Source organism: Ctenocephalides felis, unplaced genomic scaffold (assembly GCF_003426905.1).
Source record: "Ctenocephalides felis isolate EL2017-DRISC unplaced genomic scaffold, ASM342690v1 CF-g0.4_SCAFFOLD_03571, whole genome shotgun sequence".
Lineage (NCBI taxonomy): Eukaryota > Metazoa > Arthropoda > Insecta > Siphonaptera > Pulicidae > Ctenocephalides > Ctenocephalides felis.
Window position 1 is genome coordinate 55354071 of NW_020539725.1, and position 23760 is coordinate 55377830.

Sequence of the window (23760 nt, forward strand, 5' to 3'; positions counted from 1 at the left end):
CTAATAAAAACCATAATTTTAATGACAATGGGATATTGATGCAGCTTGAAAGATGACAAAAACCATGAATTAAAAAAAAAAAAACAATAATGATGATGATGATGGTGATATGAAGATGGTGCCAAATTGTACCCGATTCAGGTTTTGGCTAATAAGAACCAGAATTTTGATGAGAGTGGGATATTGATGCAGCTTGAAAGATGACAAAACTAAATGATTAAAATGGAGTTCAGAATAAAGCTATTTAGTTCCATGAGCAAAACGACTTTGATTTTCTAACAAAAAATCCGCACTTACTTAGTGGCCACCCTAATATGGGCGAGATTAAAGACGTTGACATTGAATTCAAAGGATAATTTATTTAAATTGGAATAGATTAAGATCAAATTTGAAGAATTGCTCATTCATTACATTTCCAAAAATGTTGGCAACAAAAAAAAATAATGCAAACAAATTTTACTGCTGTAATTAGCTATAATTTAGATTCACTTGAATAGTCTTAAGTGTCATATGATTTGCATTACATGACCTTCCATCTAATTATCCCATTAAATAATATCACTATTAACCTGTCACGGATGTTTCCTGAATAAAACATAGAATAGAGGTTAAAAACTTAAAATTGAATGTCCAATTCTCCAATAGTCAGTTGTAATGGCAGTGATGTAATTATTATAATCGAACAAACTCGACCGCAATTCATCGTCTACCTCTACACAGTACCTATACATTTGTTGGTTAATTGTGATCTCTCAGTAAGCTTACAAAAGTAATTTGCCTTACAGTAGTGATCACAAAGAGCTAATCTATTATTTAGAGAAACACTAACGATGCCAGCACAGGCATTCTCTTTATATTAGAAACGATATAAAACACAGAGTACATCAGGGATTTAAATCTCTCTGGATAAAAAAGCAAATATAGACAAATGTGAATCTCGATATAAAAGATTAGATTAATTTACTATCCAAAATAACACATTTTTCCAAACTTTGTAAATTGAAATATGAGATTGATAGAAATATGGTAGGGCGGGGCACAAAGGTCCAATTTGACTTTGAGCAAAATTATATTGTAAATCTAAATAAATAACATATATGAAACATACAACTATCTGACTATGTTTCTATCCAATTTATTATTGTAAAAATGTGTTTTTAACTTCCCGTTAGGTAAATTATTGTAATGGGCCGAAAATCGAAATTGAAAATTTTTACATTTCTCGTCGTTTTGAAGGGTTTTTGAACATTTTAGCATACCTCAGAAAAAATGGATGTGTGTGTGCGTGTATGTGTATGTATGTATGGATACAAATTTCCAGTCACGTTTTCGGGCGCACGGATCAACCGATTTGAATGGTTCAAAAAAAATTAGTTTTTGGCAAAAGCAGGTCCAGCAGTTACGGAGATAAAGAGCGAAGAGTGCAGAAAATAGAAATCGAGTTTTTGAGAGAACGGAACATCCGATTTGTATGATCTAAAAAACATTCAATTAGTAATGATTGGGAGAAGTGTTTATTAGTTTTTGGCAAAGGCAGGCCCAGCCATTTCGAAGATACGGAGCTAAGTGTGTAAAAAATGGCAGCTTTTGAGAGCTAAGCGTCCGATTTAAATGATTCAAAGAACTTTCTGCTTGTCTTAACAAAATAATTGATTTTAGAAAAAAGATGTTTCAACTTTTTTTTTTTCAAAAAAAAATTTTTTTGTATATCGAAAATAATTCAGATTTTATTTTTAATTCTGACTGTAGTTCTAATATACTTTAAACAAATAATTTCATTTAGTTTATATAATTCTTATAAATATTAGACAATGTTACAATATTTATATTAATTTATTTGAAAATATTCAGTATTCCTCGAACATGTCGTTACGGTACTGGAAGTTCCAGCAATTTGCCTTAAGGCACGATGCCAGACACCCCACTAGTTTTATTTAAATTTGTCATTTGGTCCTTTTTACCCTATAGACGTGGTAAAGTGGAACGCTAGAGAGGCAAACAGGTCTAATGTCTTATTGAAATAATAATAATTCGGTTCCATTTGCATATTACTAAGTTTTTACAACTAAGTTTTACCATATGACATACAATAGGACATAATTACCTAGCACAAAAATGAAAACATTAAAAGCCCAACAGAACAGTTGTATCATTAATTATATCCTTTCTGAAAATTCCAGGTCGCTAGCTTTCTATAGCATTATTTATAATTACCAGCCTTTGAAAAGCGCTTTTTCCTCTATCATTATTATTCGCAGTCTATATATAAAAGAATGGTTTTTGAATAAGACTGGAAACATCTAGCGGTCTGGTTGTTCCATTATGAATATTTAAGAACAGAGGAAGAAGCTACTGAGCTACACTCCTTGCATTCTCCGGTCCGGGATATTATTATACACACTCAAAGAACTCGAAGGATTTATGCTTCGCGCGCTATTCCTGGCAATTTGCAAATTTTCTCAGCGCGTACGTAAGCCAAACTGGGCGGTAATAACTCACAGCGAACATGGTAAGTATTTTCTGGAATTTTTTCACTTGCAAAAATATATTTAAAAATGAATAACACGAGGTTAGTTTGAAAAGATATTAGGTGTCGTCCACTGGAAATACAGCTTGTACAAAGCTGTTACAATAGCTATTCCGATATTGATATCACATGGTAAAATTTCTAAAATGTCGGAGAAAATTATGAAACTCATTAAAAATTAATTATAAATAAATATAGAAACTTTCAAATTCATTATTATGATATAGGGCGAAGCACAAAGGCTCAATTTGACTTTGAGCAATTACATTGTGAAAACCGAACTAATTATATCACAACAAATAACACACATCAAACAAACAACTATCGAACTATGTTACTCTGTGGACCCTTTTACCCCTGGATTTTTATCCTCCGCTCTTCCCTATAAATATAATAATAGATAGAATAAAGTATCTATCTATCTATCTAAAACATAGAAAACCAACCCTTTTTAAATTCTCCTTCTTTTTGGGGCAATTTTCACTATGAAGTAGCTATTTATCGTTGTCAACAAGTCGGCTTGTATTAAGCATCATGTTCTCCCAAGACTATATATTAAATATTTTCGGGGGTTTCCCTTTCATGTTAATTCTTCTTCCCTATATTTAGTATGGCGTTGGCGTGTCGTAAAGCATTCACTATGGAATTCGCGTGACAAAGTGTTTCCGTGTATAAGCTGTGATATTGAAAAGCCTTTGTTTGTTTAGAAAGATATGGCATCAAAAACTTCCGTCGATGATTTGTGACTTCAAAGTTCGAAAGGCTTTCAAATAAAAAAGGATTGTGCACATTTGAATGTGACAAAATTTGAAGTATAGAAGACTTTTGGAACCAGGAAATCGAATGGTTTGTTAATATTTTAGACAAAATGATAATAGAGAATTCATGCAGCAAAGCAAGATGACATGACTGTCATGGGTTGTATATTGTGTATGAGTAGTATTAAGCTTTCTACTAAGCTAATAATGGTCATTTTTAAATTACTATATATATAGATAATGCACAAATATTTAAAAATAATATGAAAAAATTAATTACGGCAAACTATCAAAGCATTTACAAAAGCTGATTGTTGGCTTCGGCATGTGGTCCAACATGTCGTTCTCTGACCAAGAGTCATTATCACGGAGTAAAAGTTTAGTGAACTTTGTGCACTATGAAAGTTTTGACCGCTCAAATTCATGAGGTTCAGTTAACTGCATTTTCCAATTTAAAAATGAATTATATTCTATGCAATAATTTGATTGAGTTAGCACTAAATGGATTCACCCGCATTAAACAAAAAATACAGTATGGTCTGATTTATTGACCCTTTGAAACTTTTGCAATTTCATTGACCACCTATTTTACGGATTTATTGGTCACCACTATTAACCATTGATTGAGTGAGAATGGAAAAAAAATATTTTTTGTATTATTCCAGAATAAAATTCCTAAAGTGTAAATCTAAGGGAAAAACCAAAGTTCACCCTTTTTCACACGTTATAAGGTTACCATAAAAACTCAAAAATGATTTCCAATTTTTTTTTCAAGAACATTTTTTGAAACTATGATATAAGCTATTACTTTCTAACCTTTAAATATCTGAATGCTATTACTTGATCATGAATGTATAAATATTGCATATTTGAATATCATATGCACGTGTAATAAGTCTTACTTGTTTAAATTTCATTTCCGTAATCTATACATAATTGTTTCTGAACAATGTTCTACATATGTACTAAAAAAATATTATCTTATATATTTTCCATATGAATTAGTAATTCGAAACATAAGTCTTATGTTATGAAGTGAGTCTCTGAGACTGATAGATATATTTAATTTTTTTTTATCAATTATGGATTAGTTTATTTTAAAATATTTCCACAAACGTTCTATATGTTTCTATTTAAAATAAAAAAATTGTCATAAATTCTTGATTTGATGATAAATCTACATCATCTTTTTTTTTGAAAAATAGATAAATTGATCTGATATATCACTAACAGTTATGTAAAGAATAATATTTTCAATACATCTCAATGAGACTTTTGGAGAACTTACAGAGACAACTATGCTAGTTTTCAACTGGTTGCAAGTGATGCTAGAAAACATTAGAATTTTGATCGTTGCATATGTAATCATGATGTTTGAATGGAGGTAAATGTCTCAATTAACAATTAATATACAAATGACATCAATCATCAAAGTACTTACCGCAACACCCCCGCAAGCACACAAAGAAGCTTCATCATCATCATCACACAAATGAAGTTGTCGTAGGATATGTGACGGGGAGCGTTGTAAGGATGATGCCAAAAGTCGCCCGGCCTGCACCGACCGTCTGACCGCGGCTGTCAGATCGTTATTACGCCAAAACGGTCGCAAACACGTACACCTACACAGACAAACAATTCCAATGCACATCGCCATGTTTCTTTTTTTTTAAGTTTTGTTTTCTATATTTTTCCGAACAACTTCCACATCCATTTAATTTTTTTTTGTTATTTTCCGGGTCGGAAATCCTTGTTGCGTGCGCGCTACTTTTTACTGACAATATTCTAGATATTGTAATTTCTGTGGCCCGTGGGTGTTAAAGGTTGAATCGTTTTCATGTTATGTAAACCAGTGTAAATGAATCATTTTTTGTGAGTACATGTTGTAGATCCCTCAAGGTACAGCTAATAGTTTAATACAGCTTAGTTTACATGTAAATTCGGTGTTGGTTTATGAAAATCGATATCTGTGTTGGTATCAAATATAAGCGCGCAGATTCTATGGAGTGTATGTCAGGCTCATGTAACATATTGTTCGTGTACTCGCCTACATGCTTGGATTGTGATATGTTTAATGTAAATGTAGAATATCATGTTATGGTTCCTAAATATAAAAACAAATCTTCGTAATGTAACAAATATTCCATTTACTTCTTGTGATAAATCTCCCATCACCCAAGTAAAATATTATGTTGCATGTGAACATATTTTAAGAGGATGCGAAGCAATAAGACTATATTACTTGCTTCGTGACCTTATGTGTGTGAAAGCAATTGTATATCTTATGTTTTCATCTTCTGAGTTCAGTATGTGGGTGTACGCATAGATTTTCGCAATATTGCAGGTGTATACTACATCTTCTATAATGTTTTCGAAAGCCATCATGTTGAAGTTGGCAAATGCTGTTGTTATCCTGTTCTGTGTATTGTCTACTCATATGGAAATGTATCCTTGATCCTTACTGGTTCTTGTATCTTACGTGTACTATCACACATATTGAAGTGTTATTACTGTTCTGTAGTGTTTATTAGTGAAGTTTATCATCACATATTTACATATTCATACACACATACAAATCTCATGTATCATTTGCATACTCGAAAATAATAATATATAATAAAAATATTTAGGATATAAAAATAAACAAAAAGATATAAATATTAAATTTTTATAATATTTAAACATTTCTGATTTATAATATCTGGCGTGACGACCCGGGCGCCAAAGCATCCGGGTCGACTTTCTTTACCGGTGAATAAAAACATGAAATAAATAAGGTCATTAGATGCTAATAAAGTTTCTAACTAGATTAGAATATTAAAAATTACAAGCTATAGAGCATCTGTATAGATTTTATGTGACTGCTGTTCATTATGCACAGCTGACTTTCCGTGTTATTTCAAAAATCATAAGAATGATCGACTTTCCGGTCTCGTCAGGATCATAATAGTCATTATTACCGCAATAGCATATTTATACGGTTTAAAAGAGGTGTTAAATAATGAAAATGATCCGCGTGTTAGGAACAACTTAGGGTGTACTATAAAAACCCCATAATCCGCTTATCTACATCTGATGGTAATCAAGGTAAATGTTTGACACTTTTACTAAAAGCACGCATTAAAATCGTGCTTATGTATGTATTAAAATTGCTGGGGCAAGGCGCCGGCGGAACGGTTATAACCCCTAGGCTCATGTGTCACTGTCGGACGAAATCCGGAGCTATAAATTGTTCGGACAGCAGATTTGGTTCGTTTCGTATTTTTCATGTGTTATTTTTTAAACATGCTGCATGCAAAAAGAAAAAAAAGTATAATTCAAAAATAATATTATGTTGCAACTTGGTAAATTTTGCTAACACAAATAACAACCGCAACTAATATGTCCCCAAATTCCGTACCTACTAACTACTTTTTTAGTCGAATACTAGCGCCTCAAAATTAAAATAGGATTATAATCCCGTCAAAAGTAATACACTTCGCATCGAGAATGCAAATGTGAAATTCGTGCCGAATAAAAACTTTAAAAGGAATATTGCACGTTCCGATAGAGAAGATAGCAAGTTCAAATAACGACCAAGATTCCGCAATTTAATTATATTTGATTTATTCCGAAGCCACCAATCGTGACGATTCGTTATCAAGAAGGAATATGTACAGAAATCATTGCTGGATCTTTAATGAAATTTAAAATTACAAACCGGTTCTGAAGAATTTGATGGTGCTGTACAAAGTTTGAAGTAAATATTGGAGAGGTAATTCAACTTATTATTTATTTAATACATTATTTTTGCATAATTTCAAGAATTGAGGAGAGTTTAATTTGAAATATAAATTTCTGCTTGCGGAAATATAAATTTCTGCTTTATAACTGCAATTATAAAGTTGTGCTGTATTATTGATTTAACTGAACTTTAAAAGTTTTAAATTTGTTGTAAAATTAAAAATTAAAATTGCTATATCTTAAAAGTCAAATAGAATTTTCTTGAGATTTTCCTTAAACTTTGGCAGTCTAACTCGCCCATAGGCTAAACCGTTAGAAATACGAAGTTATGATATATGGATAAAAAACTAATAATTTTGAAACCAATTTAACGATGTATAAAATTTTACATGGTTCTTGACGAATTTATGACATAGTTTGAATAGTTGCTCAAAACTATCAGCACTTTGCATTTAAATATCTAAATATCACACAAATTCTATCCTACAAGGTAAACAGTGAGAGCTACGTAAAAAGTTTGTTCGAACAAAAGTTGTAGAATAAAATTATGACTTGTTTTCCATTATTGTCTTAATTCCAACCCCTGACTCTTATGCCACCGTCTTTAAAATCTTGTACATTCAAAAACACATTTAATATTAAGCTCCTAAACTGGTGCACAGATTGTTGTAATATTAAAAGCTCTCTCACTTGATGAGATAATTCCGAAGAACTTCCGGCTCACATATTTCGTATGATCCACATTTCCTGCACCTACTAATGCATGCACGAGATACATAAAACAAAACGTGCCCTGTTTTCGTTATTATTCATGTGGCACATACAACCCGTTAGCCTGGCGAAGGTATGGTTCGAAATTCACGTACAGGGTTACAATAATAAAATTTACATGGAAATAATTTTATAGTGGTAATAGCTTTGATTACCCTAAATTAATTTTATTAGAAAACTGAATGAATGGAGCATGATTATAAAGAATTCATCAAAGAAAAATTCCGATTTTCAATACATGATAAAAGCGATAAAAAATATAGGGTCCGCCAAATAACTTTTTTTTTTTTTGAAAATTCTATAAAAAAACTACTGTTTTTTTTTAATTTGAAATAATAGTTTTGGTTTGAAAGGGAAATGCACACAGCAGCCTAACTTTTAAATGGTTGCCAAAAAATCAAAATGGATGCCAAAAAATCAAAATGGATGCTAAAGATTCAAAATGGCTGCAAAAGTTAGATGGCGGACCCTATATTTAATATATTTATGAAATCATTTTCCTGAGTCTTCTACCCTTCCCTTCCAATATTTAAAGAGAACCAAAAAAGATTTTCTGCGCAAACATAAATCACGCAGAGTAGCAAATTCCAAATCAATTATTGAATATCACTCAGTGTCGATTACATGCAGCCCTCAGGGTTTTTCACGAAGTCAAATCGATTCGGAAAACAGACAGCTTTTCAGGCCGCCGCGCGTTTTGTGTATTTAAAATAAATCCGGTTAGCGCGCGTGGTCGCTATGATGTGAAACGCGGCTTGTTACCGGAGATTTTTGCGAGAGCTGGTGGATATAATAATATTATATTAAGAACAAAATAAATAGCATAGAGAAAGTCATAAAGGTCAGCAGGTAAAAAGGTCCACCAACGTTTTCCCATAACAATTAAAGATTTTTTTAACAACAATAATTGAAAGTAGAGGGCAAAAGACTTGTAACCAGCCATCACCTTGATTCTTACGACGTCGCTATGAGAGTACGTATAAACGACAATGTTTGAAAATCCATAACAAAAGTATTTTCTTTCGTTGTAGTTTTTTGGTTGTGAGCACTGTTGTTTAGTGTACAAGACCTTAATATAATTTTTAGGTTTACGTTATATCAATGTTTTGTAAGATGTATTGTTAATTTTAAGTTAGATTCAACAGTTTTTTTTTTCATATAACCTCTATAAAAGCTCACACATGGGTGGGGTAAAAAAAGGACTAACTAAAGCTTCACCGCTTCAAAAGTGTACACAATAAAGAGTAGTAAAAAACAAAATAAACAATTGCAGAAGTTTTTTTTGCATATATTCTTTGCCGAACAAAATAATATTATTTTTTGAGACAATACACTGGTCTTTATGCATTTCAAGAGTCTATTCCCAATGAGTCATCTATTTTTTTAATTTTTTAACATTTTATAAGATCGTAAGGCCATTTTTTTTAAATCTTAGTAGGAGTAAGAGAGATTCCTCACTTCAAATTCTTTTAAATATTTGTTTGGGTGACCTGGTAAATTTTAGAAGATATAAGTAGAAATACTAGATCACGGTTATATACAGTGTTATCTCTGTAACAAATGTACCTATAAAGTTCATATTTTGCATTGCTTGAATAATATAGCTATTATTAGAAAAATTGACAGACATTGGACCAGCTTGTCCCCTGGCTGTCCCATTTTACCCCGCCTATAGGTAAAAAAGGACCAGGTAACAAATTTTTTGAAAACACCAAAAAAGACATTTGTTTAATGATCACTTAGCTGGGAGTTTTACTGAACATAGATAGTTGTTTGTTTGATAAGGTTTTCGCAATATAATTGCTCAAAGTCAAAGTGACCTTTCTGCCCCGCCCAAAGAATTTATTAAAAAATATTTTTTAACATTAATATTGAAAAATATTTTGTTACATTCAAAGTGTTCATATATTTCAGATGTCAAATATAATTTCCAAAAAATAGAAGTAGTTGATCAGTATTGAAGTGTAGAAATTGGGAAACAATATTTTGTAAACTTCCAATAAAATGTACATTTTCTTTGAAAAAATTCTTTTTTTTTTCGTAACTATGATACATAAAGTTTACTTTAATCATTTATAATGAGCCAAACGTACATCAACATTATAGATGTTTTATTTCTGGAGTTTTACTGAGACTCCTGAAGTAAAATTATCACCAACTCTCAGTTTATCATACATCTAGTTTTATAGAGATCATGTTAATGCCACCGGCTACCGTGGGCACTATACAAGCTTAGCCAAGGCGATGGAAATCCGGAAAACGCGCAGTGAATTATAAACCACACACACGGTTGTTCGATGTGTTGCTCGTTTACATATAGGTGAACGGCGTGTTACACGTGTTAGACGAAAAAATAGTCTCGAGACAGACATAGGAATAAATTTCTCGCAAACAAAATGGTAAACTTTGAAATATTCCATAGTAATAAATGAGTTTTGTTGCAATATAATGTTTGAAAGATGGTTTGATCAGCAAAGTTACATATGAAATAATTTAACACGTTAAGCGCCACGATAATATAAAACAATCATATCGGCCATGGACACTTTATTAGATAATGTAGTTAAAAATGTATAAAGGGAACTTAATGTATCAAAGAAATTTTTTGCCAAAATTCCTGGAAAAGCATTATTTTTTATGACTTACATAGCCCCTATAATAAAACTTTTGATCTCTGTGTATTTCAGTCGAGAATGTCAGACATATATATCTGACATGGTTCATGTAGAACTTCTTGCATCATAGGCCCATATGACTGATATGACGATTAACGTGTTAATGAAGATGAACGAAAAAAAAAAATAAAATTATATCTGTTCAGACGTATTTACATTTTATTATATTAGTCATGAAGGCGACAACCTTCATGGCATTAAGCTTTTACACGGGATGGCTGCTTCTGTAAGGGGATAGCGAAGATTTGGATCGGACTTATTTTACTCACTTCTAAAAGTATAGTTTGCGTAACAACATATGTAATAAATTATCAATAAATATATCATCTTCAATTATAATTTAGTGGCAAATCAGTGATTGTAATAAGAACTGCAACAAATACATAAATTATATCAACAAATCAGTTCACAGCTAAACAGGTTAAATTATAACCTAACAAGCTGAATCGAAGGAGAGACTTAATACTTAAATAATAGATGCTAGATTTCAAGGCTTTTTTTCAATATTTCAGTTATAATATTTCATCTTCCTCTGATCATATCCCTTCCTCCATTTTAACAAAAATATCATTCACCCGCAATAAAGTTGATTACGATATAAACGAAAGACTAAACGAACTTGGAAATAACCATATTAAAACAAAACCGTCCGATTTTAGCATCACGAAACAGCTTATACCCATTCCGAGCACGAACTAATCGGATTTTTCCTTTTATACTCAAGGCACAATTCTAATTAGGATAAAAGTTTTCTTCGAGCAGAGCAGTCCCTCCTGTTTTGGCTGTCTCATTATAATATCTCATATTCAGAGTGAGAGGTTTTATGAAAAAAAGCACTTTGTTCCAAATTCTCGGAATGGCACTATGAATACTCTATTGGAATGAAATATAAACGAATTCCTTGTCAATGATGATCTCGATATTGAAAATAGACAAATGTTGATTTTTTAAAATATTGGCACAGAGGACGACATTTTACTATATTTCGCCCTTTGCATATTATAATGATTATCACATAATTTCGCATTTATTAAACAAAAACTATAAAATAGAGCAAACTTTCTCCACAAAACTGAGTAGTCCAATTACAATCCTTCGGAATGTTTTATTTTCTAAAAGTTAGTTTTAAGATATCTCATCTATCTAACGCCACCCACTTTTATAGCGGAAGATGAAATATCATAACTAAAATGTTTTATAAATACTGAAATATAATATAATAAGAATTGAAATCAAGGATCTATAAGTTTTGATATAATTTTAATAAAATTTCCTTCATCTTCATTGATATAAACGTCAACATCTGTATATCACGAGAAGAAAACTGTACTGATTGTTAAACCAAAAATCTCAGTTGAGCACATGGAACAAACTTCTTCTGTACAAAGTCATGTTGAAACCAATTTGGACGTACGGAATACAGCTCTGGGGAAAGGCACGCAAATCTAACATCGCCATAATACAAAGATTTCAAAACAGGATTTTGAAAGAAATTATAAACGCACCCAAGTATGTCCCAAATTGGTTGGTTCATACACTTAACACTGTTAAGGAAGAAATTAAGCTAAACGTATCCAACATCGAATCGGATCACTAATGGGTGACCTTTCGACCTTTTTCCTTTATTTAACAAACCATCAAAATTACTGAATGTTGTATAAGAACGACTGGTTGTAATTCATAAATGTAAATAAAAAAAAACCTTCATTGATACTAGAACAAGATCAGACTTAAGGTACGGATAAATTAAGTCATCTATTGGAAAAATGGTAGATTTTTTGTTACTACACTAAATAATGTTATTAATTAATATCACTTCAAATTCAAAAATATCATCAGAGAAAATATATGAATTTATTCATAGGAGCAAAAATCTCAAAAAAAAAACAGTTAGTCGGAAATATAACAAATCTGTAAATTAAAATATTATATAAAAAATCATTAATGAAGCTAAAATAGAATATGATAAAATATTAATGGGATATTAATTATTGAAAACCCTTTCCTTGCAGACATTACGAATTCGAATATGTACAGCCGAATATGAGTCTCTACACTTAATTCAATTTTATCACCGTTTGATTCAATCTGAGTATGAATTCTGTTTTAGACAAGTCTAATATTATATATCAAACAGCGGAAAAATTCAAACTAAAACTATTTATATACTTCATGAAAAAAAAATTAGGAGTCGACTGAAAATCATTTTTTCGTTTAATTTTCCACGTCATGCGATATAATTTCATAATAATGCGAAGCAAAAGCTCAATGTGGAAATATGAAAACTAAGCCCCTCTGAAAAGTGCGCGCAGCCATCCGGAACTATTTAAAAAACGATTTGTACCATGAACTTTAGCGCGTCCATTTCCCCGAAAGTTTTCTAACGCTCCCTCGTCACTGTCGAGTTCTGGAAAGCTCCAAAGTGTACACACGTTCATTTATTTTCTCTGGTTATAGATAAAGAGCCAGTGAAGAAAGAAAATTGGCAAAAATAAAAAAAAAAACAGAGGAATCAAATCACTCTTCAACTCATCATTCTATAAATTTGACACCAATTAAATTGAAAATGCAGTGATGCAGGAAATAGAAAATAAATTCTAAATCTTGGATTTTCAAAAAAAAAAAAAACACATAAAACTATTATTCATTATGCCAACGAAAATTAAATGTTAAGAGAGAACTGGCAATATCGATTACAAAATAGAGAAATTTTTTTTTAAAAAATGAAATGCTGCTCAGAAATATATAATAAGGGTATATAAAATAGTGCTTAACAAGAAATAATTGCAAAATATAAAATTAACTGAATAAATTTCCAACATTATATTTGTATTATCATTTATTATTTAAATTATATTTATTGTTTTATTATCATTTTATCCATCATCCCAGCTCTCTCTTTACTATCGATAAAGTTTTCAAAAGCTCTCCCAGACGGCGCGGCGCAACGTTTGTGTACAAAAAAAGCTGCCCCTTCACAATTGCTAGGTAAGTGCTTTTTGTGAAGAAATGTCAGTTTTTATTATTACAAATTCCATAGAGCCTTTGAATTTGAATAAATGGAAGTCCGTATTATTCAGAATATTGTAAGTTTTATTGGCAAAAATAGATCGCTTTTCAAAAACTCGCTTTTATACACATACGATCGTAAAAACAAGGTATAAAATTGGGTTTGATGGACCACGATTATGAGAAGAAATCATAAAATGTTATACTGTATTTCATTTACTATGGGAGATAAAAAAACGATTGTTTCTTATGATCATTTCTTAGAATTCTCGGTAGTTCATATTTTTGCTTTATATCGTATGTAAAATATGATTGATTTTCCTTTTTATAACAATTTCATTTTAGATTCTTTTTCAATTCTATATGCAAAAACGTTGAATTTATATGAAAATTTACAGTACATATAAAAAATCATAGTCAACGTATCCAAACAAATTGTTTTTTTACCTGAAATTTACTACAATGAAATTATCAAACGATTTTTTATTTTCAGACTGGATTTGAACCTTCTTACAAGGTATGTGTATTGCGCCCTGCCTATTTTTCACAATTTCAATTATTTTTTTTTAATTCAACCGCTTGTCATAGGCCAATAAAATTTTAAACTTTTCAATTTGACTATCAACTCTATCACAATGCAAAGTTTCATCAAAATCCCAGAAGAGTAAACCTTAAGTTCTCCTTGTTAGTTATTACGTCCCGAAATACTTTTCTTTTAGAAGAAAATAAAAATAATATATAGAATGACAAAAAATATAAAACTAGTTGGTATTGGTATTTTGCCTTGAGGCAAGTTACATGAACTTCCCGATATGTGTAAATAATCGACTTAATCAATAAAAAATAAATTAATTTATGAGTTATTGAAAGTATTGCGAGTGGTTTTAATACACATAATTGAAATCGAACAAACATGTTAACACGGAGTATTTTCTAAAAGCAAATTTTCACAAATCAACCATTTTTATAATTGAACCGCAGGACTTTAATGATTCAGTACGTTCTTCAACAGTAGCGGCGCTAGGCGTCGGCGGTGTCGGCGACCGCCGACGGCCTCGCGCCTGGGGGGGCCTCGCAGAAGGCCCCGGAAAAATTTTAATTATTTAAAACTTAGTTAATTTTCATACGGATGTGCGAGTAAAAAAGGTGATTAGTGGCATAGATAAACAAGTATAAAGAAAGAAATGTATAAAGAAACAAGTATAAAGAAAGAAAGTATAAAGAAGGTGATTAGTGGCTTACAGGCACTATTATTTTACTCTCTTATCTTTTATGGACATAATCTAATATCGTCTGTCAACACTATAGATTATTAAATCTAAACAACTTCGCGGGAGCTAATTCTCTGGTTGTTTATATTTGAGTATTTCTTATGTGAGCACAATGTAAATTGTAAATCATCGTTCTTTTTGGGAATACATACGAGTGGGAATCTTAACGTATCGAAACAGTAATTAAATATTCGAGAAATAAAAGTAATCAATGATCAATATAAATTGATCAATGAGAAATAACAATGAGATAATAACAAAAACTGTTAATTTGAAACTAATCATTGTTTCACACCGTCAACACAAACAATATATATTTTTAATCATTCTATTGGGATGATCAGTTCTTTCAAATAAAAATTGATAACCTTTTAAACTTTTTCGTATCTCCGAAACCGCTGAGCCTGTCTTTGACAATTTATCAACACGAATCGGATGTTTTTTAAATCCTTTAAATCGGTTGATCCGCTCTGATGTCGTCGACAAAAAATTATAGACTCTTAAAAAAATGTCATTTTGACATTTCTGAACCAATTTTGAAAATTCAAAAACTGATCGAAAGTTTTCAGTTGGCATCGTGCTGTTTTTCGTCAAGATCGACCGCACAGTTTCTTCGCAATTTATTGTAACAATCTTTTTTCAAAAAAAAACTTAGATATAAAAATTATAGTCGCATCTAACATAAATTTTATGGAACTACGATAAATGATTAATTATAAAAAGTCAGACCATGTGTACCTACTATGTGATGTGCGGATTTGTGCACTCAAATTAGTGTGATTATAGATTTTTTAAATCTAATTAATCACTTGCAGATTGCAAAATTTTGTCTAATTAGTTATTAAGCCAGTGATTTCCAACCATTTTTCATTCATAATGATCAAAAAAACATAAAATTTGCTAATCAAATGACAAAAAAGAAACTTTTTCGGGATAATTATTTAATTTTAGTGCTTTTCTAATAGCTGGAAAACAAACCATTTTTGCCCAAGAGTTTGTTTATTTTAACCTGTATAATTTTTGTTTATTTCAATTGGTCTATTTATCTGATAAAAATTAAATCTCATACAGTTATAGTAATCGCAAAAAAATCGAAAACAAAAATGTTTATATATCTTTAAAGATTTCTGTACATTTTGGCAAATTTTCGTCGACGATTTCGCGCACATGGATCGACCAATTTGAAAAATTCAGAAAACATTTGACATGTATTGAAGTTAAGAAGACGTGCCGATTAGTTTTTGGCAAAGGCAGGATAACCCGTTTTGAAGATACGGGGCAAGAAGTGCCAAATTGATTACATTTTTAGGAAGGCAGGTCTAGCGGTTTTGGAAATCCAGTAAGAAAGCACAACAAAACCCATTTGGCATATGCACATCAAATTATCAGATATTTTATAAAGATTTTAATTAATAGTGAGTTAAGTTAGACTGCAACGCGGCGTTTACGCGCTTCGATATTTCGTCTCTAATCCGCTAACGCAACGTGATTGCTTTGAAAAAAAGTTCAAAATTTTCAACAAAATATTTCGAATTAAAAAAAGTCAATTTCTTTCACTTTACAAATTTTTTTAAAGCTTTTCAAAAATTTAAATTACGGCACGAAAAGTTTCAGCATTTTGCCTTTAGGAACGATGCCATGCACCACTAGTCAACTTGCAACTGGTAAAAAAGGGGGGCCTCGCAAACGAATTTCGCCGACGCCCACAAATGGTCTAGCGCCGCCACTGTTCTTCAAGACCAAGTACTCTATTGTTATACCAAGTAAATCGTCTAATTTTAATTTTAACAAACGGCAAAAAAACTACTAATTTTCTCAAACTTTGATGATTTTTTTAAATTAAACTACTTGTGGTAAGGCCGTAATATTTCAGTAAGTTCTATAAGACCATGATATATATTGCCAAAAAAGTTCCATAAAAATCGTTTTAATTTTTTTTTCAACAGTTAATTACAAGAAAACGGCTCGGTAAATTTTCACCTAAAACTAATCAGTATCATTCCCAATCAATATCCATTATTAAAGTGTGTGTTTATTTCTTTACAACCAGTTGAGATAGACATTCGATTAAAGGTGTGAATATGACCCGGATTTGTAAAACATCATGAACTGACGTTTATAGTTTCAGACACGTGCTCGGCACGGCCAAAAGCAAACCGCGCTGCATTGGTCGCGTGCCTTTCGTTTTGAAATTGCCTTGTGGGCGGCTTCTACCAGATTAGCAGGTCTTAGACGGCGTCTAGACGGAAAATATGCAACTCCCTTTTATTTTATTTATCAAAACCGAAAATTGCATTTTCATACTAACATTTGGAAAAAGTTTATACTCAAAAAAATTATTCTCTATTTTATTTACAACTGTCCAGTTAAGGACATTTAATAAATTTGGGGAATTTACAATTGTCAGACGCAAAGGGACATTGTATACTGAAAGAACATACTGGAAAAACAACTCAACAGTTCTCTGTTATTAAGGAGTTTGCTAGTGAATTCGGGTAAACAATAAGTTTGAATCTAAATTAAATTAAATTGAAAGAATAACCAACATTGAAAATAACCCTAAAAACAACCGCTTTCAAATTATCAAAACCATTTGACATATAAGCCGGTCATTGTACTATTTTAAATTACACGCTCTTCAAAGTACATTTTTAAATGTAAAATGTAAAGTTCTTACGCGGGTTTAAGATAATTTCTCACCTTTCTCACATTTTCCGGACTATCAAAGATATTTTAAGACTAAAACTGGCCGAATCGGTAAGCCATTTTCGAATTTTAGCATACCTAACATAATATGAAGCTGCCTTTTCACATATAAGAAGGCGTCCATTAATCACGTGATGTTTTTAGGAAGAGGGGGGTTTGACAAAAAATCACAAGATATCATGTGGGGTAAGAAGGGGTATGTATAGTAAAATATCACGTGTATTTATTTTTTACCTGAATTTAAAAAAAAAAATCAAAAATTCTATACTTTTTTCTCGTGACTAAAAATGCACGTGACGTTTGGAGAGGGAGGAGGGGGGGGGTAATTTGTAATATCACCACGTATCACCAATGGGGAGGGGAGGTAAAAAAATTCAAAAATTATAAAATCGATCACGTAATTAATGGACGGTCCCTAGAGGTAGGAATAATCAACCAAAAAAAACTACCAACGAAAAAAAATACTTTTATGATATTATTGAAATATTTTTGCTTATACCCGGAAAGCAAAACGTCGTAAGAATAAGGTGATGGCTAGTTACATATCTTTGACCTTTTGCTTTAAAATAGTATCATTAGAAAAAATTATATATTGCTTATTTTTGAGAGAATGTCGGTAAACCTTTTACTATTGGTATTTATAATTTAGATGCATTGAGAATTGAATTTAAATCTACTAGATGTTTTATAGAGTCTTGTAAAATAGCAAAGAGATATCGTAAAATAACATAGCGTAAAATTAAAATTTAGAGTAAAATACTAGATACTTCCGTTTGGTGTTCATTACAGAGTAGAAATATCAAAGAAAATTATTGAAATGTGCAAATTTCATTAACCGTATTCGCCACATAGAACATTCGCAAGTACACGTAACTGTCATTTAGGTTTAAGCGCACTAAACACCTGGTGTCTGGTACAGTTTCTGCATGTTCAATGTTTCAAATAATAGGTAACGAAGCGAGTAATTGCTCCAAATATATATATATATATATATATATATATATATATATATATACGAGTATATATATATATATATATACTGCCATCACATAAAACATTGGAACATAAAGCATTAATTAATATTTAGTTACATTCAATTTATTGCATATGTGAATATGTGCAATATATTGAAGTTCCAACTCCAACGCTTGATGAATAGTGATAAATTAAGCAAGCAAAAAGTGATATAAATTTTTACTTATCAAACTTAAAAATATTAATTTAATGATTTAATATTTTTATAAAAAATAAATTATTTTCACATAAAATTTTAATTTGTTTAGTTCATGGTGCTCAATTTTATTATTTAAGAAGCACTTTTGGTGCGATTTAGAAAAAAATTGAATCATTGACAATACTAAATTATTCAGTCAGAATGATCATCAACTAATTTTATGGAACAAAAAAATTAGAATGGCAACGGAAAATCTGATATGATAAAGTACATTACATTTTGTGCCAATAATAAGATATTTTAATGCTTACATCTATGATATAAAATAAGACAAAGTTTAAAAATTTATATACATGTAAGCACACTTTTAAAGTGAAGTTGAGCACTTCAAATGATTAAATAAACTCAAATGAGAAATAAATCAAATATTGCAATCTTCAAGTCGTCGATACCAATGTAGAAATGTGATAATTTGCAATTCATAATTTCCAACTATATAAAAAAACGTATTATAAAATATTTGTTTACAAAACTAAATATAATGACAGGTCATTCTCATTTATTCCGATAGTAATATAGTGTGCCAAATTTACTAGCAATATCAAAACCTTAAAATCATAATTATTTCTTTAAAAAAAAAATCATAAAAATCAAACCCTGTTTTAGCTATTACTTAATTCCATTTACTGGTTCTTCTAATTATTAATTCACCTAGTATCATTCCATCAAATATTATATAATTCATGCTTTAATATGCAATCAACCAATTTCGCAATGGATTGTTATCAAATAGATGCGGTTTTAATGTTATAAATACGCAATTCAATGAATACATAATATAATTATTTAATTGATATGCGCTTCAAAACATTTTTCGGACAAGTACACAAATTACATTATGTAGAAATATTTACATTAATAATGATAATAGTGCGGTAGAATAAATAATTATTGTAAAAAATTATTATATAGGTCAATCAAATGAAATCAATCAAATAAAAAAAAACAATAAATTTTAGAGAGATATTTTACGGCAAACTTTTGGAATTTTTATTGATGGGCTTTGGTACAATTTATATTATCTTATAAAAATTATTTCTCAATGTTATATTGATGTCTCGTACTTCAATTACAAACACATGAGTTTGTTTTTATTTCTGAGTTAGCTGGAAAAGTGAGATTAAATACACAAAATCCTAAATAAACTCGAGTAAAATTTTCAATCCAACAATTTATAAGTAAAAGTCTAGTGGTTTCCAATTCACTTTATCTCATTGATAGATTAAAATTCCTCAACTTATCTCGTTAACTATTAACTTTAAAAGCTTTTCTCGCGTTACTAGCTCATTAGACTTTTATAAAGAAAGTCATAAGGGCAATAATTGGCTTCTATTCATCCTTGATATCTTCATTAGAATTTCATTTAATTCCTTTTTCATATATGAAGACACAAAGAAAATCGTATATCAAAACATTACTCGATGAATGAGCATTATTGATAGATAATGGGTTCTTGTTGAATATTATCAATATGATTGGAATTTGAAATCAAATTGCATTATAGGATTTTATCATTATATAAAGCCGTTAACGATAGGAGATATGAATTATTTAATCAATAATAATAAATATTTATGTCTCAGGCTCATTGTATAAAAATATTTGTGTCTATCTACACAAATAATCTTAAATCAAAGAAATTGAGGAGCCAAAATAAATTAATTCTAATTCATTAGTACTGCGAATTTATCTGGGGAGAAAGATTAGCAAATTCAAAAACTTTGTAACTTATTTTTAGTTAAAAAATAGTGCGAAGAATGACAAAAACCCTTATAAATAATTCTCTATGCTAATAATTTAACTTTAACTGATGAAAAACCAAGAAAAAGTTAAGATCAAATTGGGTAAATCCCTATACAATCACTGTTTAATTTCAACACTTTGGAAGTTTTCCACATAATTGAATTTTATCTGAGTGTTCATTTAGGAAACTCTTTCGGATCTTGCAATTGTCATGAATAAATAACGTCTTTAGCTTCCCAATTCGTTCTTATTAATATTTAAAATAATGCATTAAGGGAATAAAATTTTCCTCGACTTTCCGCAACGAAATAACACTATACTATATGAAAACTAAATAAAAAATAATAAAAATAAATATATATTAATTTCTAAAAGGTTGCAATTATACCTAAAAGTTTATTTTCCACATAAATCTCACATATTTCCACCATTCACTCCACATACATCATGTGTGTATTAAAAATGTGATAAAACTTCATATATGTATATTTTGATACAAAATTACAATACCTGCTCTCAGTTCCTTTCTTGTCTAATAATCTTCTTCAAATGTTGGTATCAATTTAGCAACAGTAGTTGAACAGTTTTCACATAGTATTTTAAAGTAAATATATATAGAAAGAATATATAGAGCTTTGTGGGGCGTGCATGGAAATGTTTGTCTGTGTGATCTGTGCGATGTTTTTATTTTTTATATATATAAAATATTACAAATTATACATTATATATTAATTATATAATATTATAAATTGCACGATGTCTTTAGTATTTTGGTTAACGACAGGCAACAAGGCGACTCGGCTAGGCACTTATAATGATGCCTCGGGTTGGGGAGATGGACATTTAAGAAAAGTTAGTATAAAATTCACTACACTTTTTTATAAATATCAAATTTTTATTCAAATTTATAGCAAAACTATTTTACAAAATAATAACTTTTAAATAAAATGTCCATCTCGTTTATTATAACTCAATCTTATATGCTCGACAGTTGTGACAGATCTATATTAAGCCATTTTTTATATAATTTGTAGATGCATTTGATTGTTTCAAAGCCGGTCATTTTAATATTATTTTTTATATAAATGGAATGCAAATATGTATATTATAAAAAAATTATCTAAAGCATAATTAATTAAATAGAACAAGAGATTGTTTAACGAGTAAAATATGTATCCCTTCTATTATGAATTGGTTTTGTCATTATAATAAAAGCAAGGTCGGCCTACTGTTTGTTGTTAAATCTAAAACCATAATAATGAATATTAAATAAATAATAGAATTATATTATATGATACAATTAGAAAAATTGCAACTACTCATTACAAACGTGATATAAATGCTGATAAAATCATAAACAAGAAAACTATTCCAGAATTAATTTACCACTTCAAGATTCGTCATTTTGAAAATGATGCAGTAAATTGTGTTTAATATTTTAAAAAAGCTTTAGTTGATGCAAACTGGTGAATAATTTCGCGAAAGATTGTTCAAGTTAAAAATTTAGAAAACTCGGAATTCGGCGTTGAAACAATAACTTAGAAGTTATGATGTGAAGATCATAGTTTACTAGTATAATAGTAATATAATAAAAATCAATAACATTCTACAAATTAGACTGTTTCTACTCCATCAAATACATATTCGATTTCTGAATATTAAATTCTCTTTCGATAGCTACAGATCAATGATTCTACTATATACAACATGACTCGGAACAAAATGTGGAATTCGCGTTACACGTTGATAAATTCGGTGAGTTGATGTATGGAAAAATTAAATTATAGGCAATAATAAAAAAAAACGTTGATAAATGTTATTTGGGAGCAACGGTTTATATATTGGTATAAATAAACGGGCGTATCGTTTGCATGACTGGGCTGTTGAAACGGCCATAAATATAAGGGAACAAGTATTAATTATTCTTATCATCTAATAACATGTAATATATATACTGGCAAGATTTTTTTATGAAGACAATAACTGTAAATTTAATATTGATTAAATGAAGTAATACTGCAGTAAAAAAAACTTGAACCATAAATTAAAAATAACACAGGTCAACAAAGAAAATGGTGCAAACGATTTTAATGCTGTTTTTAAGTATATTTGGGGCGCTGATTCAAAAATGACATTGGTTTTTTTCTATGAGCTTTAGTTTTCAAGATACGATATATATGATATATTTTACGATATTAGGTGCGCAACTAGTTCTCGCTGTTTTTCGATGAAAATGTAACTTTATTATAAAAAATGCATCAATTGAGTTCGATACAGTTCTCCAGTGATGGTTTCACTCGGTTTCAACAGCTCATAACAAATAACACCGACCTGGTCCCACCATATGTAGAGCATAACCTTCGCAGTGAATATTCGGCAACCGAGATTTTCTCGTCTTTGGATTGCTGTAATGTATTCATTTTTATCACCTGTCACGATGTGTGATGAAGAACCTCTTCTTTTCTCGCCGCTGGAGCAGTTGTTTACAGGCGAAAAAATGACGCTCGACGTCTCTTGGCTTCAACTCACAAGAAACCGAAGTTTCTTGCTTCTAAATCATCCCCGACGCATGCTATAGCTTGGAAATGATTTGATGGGTAACTCCTAATTCTAAAGCAAGATCTTTTTGAGTTTTGCACGAATCCTCTTCGAACTTCAAGGCCTTCAATTTAGCGTTTTGAAGGTTTTGGCCTTCTTTCACGAGGGTGGTCGTCAACATAAAATCACCATTTTTGAAGCGACAAACCCTTCACGGCATGTTGTTTCGCTCAGAGCAACATTTCTGTAGGTCTCGATGCACTTAAATTCCCGTTTTTTTTGAAAAGAAGACGAAAATCAACACTCCTCGCAAATAACGATTGTTTGGCATAAATTGGACATATTCACTTAACAGAAGTATATAATGCAAAACGAAATCAATTATGTGTCGCAGCAGTTTGTTTACTTACTCTAAGCTTGCTTCAAGACGTTTGGATTTGTCAAAATCGACCAACCCTTACTGATAGAGCCATATACTGACAAACAGCGAGAACTTAGTTGCGCACCTAATATAAGGAACGAAAGTACAAAAAGAGTAATACAATTCCGAATGTTATTTAATGAGATATGACTACTCGTACATACAAACTTACAGACCCATTCGGCCTTAGTTGGGACCATTAGTTGACACTGTGAAAAGTTCTTTTCCGTGACGACTCGAATGGACCTGGTTTCGGCAACTTCTTTGTATCTCAAAACCTAGAGCTGATACAAAAAAATGGTTTGCAGATTTGAAATCAGCGCAAAAATACTATAAGAATCAGCTCTAACATTTGAGGCACCAAAAAAAAACTTTTTTTTGTTG

The 23760-nt window shown here is 30.5% G+C and overlaps 1 pseudogene; it reads right to left on the reverse strand.

The window, feature by feature from the left end:
• LOC113386809 overlaps positions 1 to 4862 on the reverse strand; it is a 128481-nt pseudogene extending 123619 nt beyond the window's left edge.
• Between the last annotated feature and the right edge of the window lie 18898 nt (positions 4863 to 23760).